This window comes from Octopus bimaculoides, chromosome 18 (genome assembly GCF_001194135.2).
Source record: "Octopus bimaculoides isolate UCB-OBI-ISO-001 chromosome 18, ASM119413v2, whole genome shotgun sequence".
NCBI classification, from domain to species: domain Eukaryota; kingdom Metazoa; phylum Mollusca; class Cephalopoda; order Octopoda; family Octopodidae; genus Octopus; species Octopus bimaculoides.
In genome coordinates, this window is record NC_068998.1 from 18,386,726 (window position 1) to 18,390,684 (window position 3,959).

The 3,959-nt window shown below is 35.0% G+C and overlaps 2 protein-coding genes across 2 annotated transcripts in view; one reads left to right on the top strand and one right to left on the bottom strand.

The window, feature by feature from the left end:
* Positions 1–3,959, bottom strand: part of LOC106878905 (centrosomal protein of 78 kDa) — a 233,610-nt gene that overhangs the window by 109,895 nt on the left and 119,756 nt on the right. The gene's annotated exons all lie outside the window — the stretch shown is intronic.
* Positions 1–3,959, top strand: part of LOC128249906 (uncharacterized) — a 76,259-nt gene that overhangs the window by 1,097 nt on the left and 71,203 nt on the right. The gene's annotated exons all lie outside the window — the stretch shown is intronic.

The following is a 3,959-nucleotide window of genomic DNA, read 5'->3' on the forward strand; positions in this document are numbered from 1 at the left end:
TTTGATTTTCAAGAATTTTATAATAATAATAATGATGATGATGATGATGACGATGATGATGATGATGATGATTATGATGATAATAATAATAATTATAATAATAATAAGGGTTGAAAAAAATTTCTCTGGAATTATAAATACTTAGTCTAGTATGCTTTGGTTGTTTACAATAACAATAAAAAATAAATCGTTAGTAAATAACAAAAAGCAGTTTGGATAGTGATTTGGTATGATGGGGTAGCATGATGAGGAAGATCAAGATGATGATGAGATTATAGTGAGCATGATGTGACAGGGATGATGTTGTTGTTACTGTTGCTGTTGTTGTTGTTGTTTAGCTCTCATATCGGATTTGATTGAGCAGACCTAAGTTCAAATACGTCCAAGCCACGACCATGCTGCTTCTGTTTAAGGTATGATAAACAATATTACCTTGGATACACCATCTCCTTTCATTTTAAGATGGCAGAGTTACAATTCAAGGAAGATTTTGCTACTATTTCTAGCAGGTCAAACAACAACCTAAAATCCCTCTCTTTAGATTGTCAATGATGATGTGGATGATGATGGTGATGGTGGTGGTGGCGGTGCTTGTAAATGATTCTAAAAGTCTGTGAGAATCACCTATAAAGCATTTTAAGTTTAAAGTTTGAATTTATACCCACCACTCATCACATACACACGTGCATGCACGCACGCACACACACACAATCTTCTTACCAGTCGCTTTTTCCTTCCCGGAGCGACAAAATGTAGCTTCATAGAATGAATACCATAGTAAAGCTGAAGATATTTTATAAGAACTCAAGAATGCCACTGATGGCTATGTCAATAAACTGTCAGCTTAGGCAGCTGAAGTGTCCACCTGCACGAAAACAATTCTCAAATGCCCCAGTTTAACTAGCTATAGACAAGTACCAAGGATTGGTACATTTTCTTTCCATCGATGTTGGACCAAATGTAGCATTGACAAGTGGGTTTTGTCAGCTTGCAGCACTGATTTCAAATCCTATTATAAGTTTAATTAACTTGGAAAGCAAAGGGCTCTGTTAGTTGGCTAGCTGACTTGCTTGAGATATATTAAATAAAGATAGAATGAGTTATATGACTTAGAGTATTTTTGTGGGGAGCCTTATAGTATGTCATTTGATGTCTGTATCAAATTTACAGGAATGAAATAAAATAAACTCTAAATAACAACTAAGAACTACCTGAGTCTAGTTTCTTTATTTTTGTAGGAATAAATTCATTCTTCATCAAAACTATATTATTTAAAACACGACGATAATATCAAAGGAAATGAAAGAACATTTTGAAAAGATGAGGGTATAACAGCCTTTCTTTCTTTAACTACTCTTTATTTATATTAATTAAAAGTACTGTCAACTGAAAATAAGATTTTGAAAATATCAATCATTTAATCAATATTATCACCTTCATCACCAACAGTATAAAGAATTATAAGAGTTTTATGCTAGTTATTCTATGCTTTCAGTGGGATTTATGTACAAAGTCACATATATGAAAATATATAATCAACTCTTATTTTGAATTTAAATATGAGATGCATTCCAGAAGTTTTAAGGCATTTTTAGGAGAGGCAGTTATAGCTGTCTTAGGTTATTATACTAAAATTACAATAATCTAAAATAGTTATAACTGCCTCTCCTATAAGAAAATCTCAAAACTTCTGGAATACATTTCATGTTTTTTTTTTTGCATCATCATCATTTAACATCCAACTTCCATGCTGACAGGAACTGGCAAGGCCGGGGTCTGCACCAGATTCCACAGTCTGTTTTGTCTTGGTTTCTACGGCTGGATGTTCTTCTTAATACCAGCCACTACACAGAGTGTACTGGGTGCTTTATACACGGTATCATCAACAATGCTTCTTATGTGGCACCAGCACCCACAAAAGAAATGAAATAATATTGCACAAAATAAATTTCTAATAAGTGTAACTCTTTCTTATAATTAATTTTGTTTTAAAAAAAATCTTCATGTGCCCACTTTTGCTCATTTCTAATTTTGTATGTTTCAAATTAGAACTGGATAAGTATACAAATTTGCACAGTAACAAGCAACAAGATGTTTTTAGAGCTGACCATCTGCCCAAACAATATCTATTGCTGGCTCAGGTGTTAGAATGTTGAGATCACAATCATGAGGTAGTGAGTTCGATTCCTGGACCTGGTTCCGTGTTGTGTTCTTGATCAAAACACTTTATTTCATGTTACTCCAGTTCATTCAGTTGTAGAAATGAGTTGTGATGTCACTGGTGCCAAGCAATACCGACCTTTGCTTTTCCCTTAGATAAGATCAGTGGTGTGGAGAGGGGAGGCTGGTATGCATGGGTGATTGCTGGTCTTCCATTGACAACCTTGCCCAGACATGTGCCTTGGCAGGGAACTTTCTAGGTGCAATCCCATGGTCATCTATGACCAAAGGGGGTCTTTACCCCTTTTTACCTACTTCAGAATTGCATAAACTCATAAGGAAAATGAAACCAGTGATTCTTGCCACATAAAATTACCACACTATAACAAACCCATGAGTTTTATTGCTTTACTAACTTAACCTCACATTTTACTATCATACACTAATCTATCTCCTATATTACACTCACATCAACAAAATCTCATACTACTACACAATACACTAGCATTACAACATTGTACCATACAAGTCAGGTGCCGTACCCTATACCAGGGGTTTTCAAACTGTGGTCCCCGGACCACAGGGGGTCCGGAAGGACAAGACAGGGGGTCCGTGGACAGCAAATACTTTTTATGGGCAATTTGATTTTTTATGTTTTTTAATCGAAATCTTTTAATTGACAATAAACCTATTTCTTAAATACTGTTAAATAAATAAATGTAAAAATATATGTTATTTTAAGCAAATATTTATGTATAAATTTCATAAGCGTTTATAAGCGGGTCCCTAAGGTAAAGCCTGAAATATAAAGGGGTCCGCAAGTCAAAAAGTTTGAAAACCCCTGCCCTATACCATACCAACACATAAAAAAAACTGCCTCCACATGGACTCTCAAACTACTAAGAAAAACAGCAACTGCCTTAGAAAAGAACACACTGGATAATGTTATCAGGCATGCATTGTGGATGGGGAAAAAAAAAGCAAGATGGTCATAGTTGGAATGGCTTTCATCACAGGTTTGCCTGATCAGTACTTCTCTGACTGCAACAACACTACCACACATCATGCCAACATCACAACCTTACTTCACACAGTTTCAAAACATCCCAATGCTAATATACAGGAGCATACAACACATCAACATGCTCCCACAATATACTGCCATACAACACAACATTCCCTCACACCACACTGTCATACAACACAATAACACTGTTCCACACCACACTCTCTCACATCACACTTTGAGACAACACACCGACACTCCATTATATAAGTTTTAGCTTGATATTCTTATTAGATCGTTATCAATGGTGACATCATTATTTAATGTCCACTTTTCTATGCTTGCAATGGGTTCAGTGAGTTTGAGACAAATTATCTATAGCTGGATGCCCTTCCTGTTGCTAACCCCCAGCTGTTTCCAAGCAAGGTGACATTTTCCCATAGCCAAACATGGTCTTGCAGAATATTGGAAATGAATGACACTGCTTATATGACAGTGATACTCATTTACAACTATCACACAATGTCAAGACAAGGACACACAAACACATATACATATGCATACATGTGTGTGTGTGTGTGTGTGTGTGTGTGTGATGATTTGATAAGTAGTGCTGATTTTTACAATTCTATAAACAATAATAATATTTATAAGCTTAAAGCTTATAAATGATCATTTATAAACTAAAGATAGTTTCCATTGAGGGTTTATACATCCCAATATTAGACTATTTTCTTTAGTCAATACACAGTGATCACTTATAAGCTCTAAACTTATAAATATTATATATATA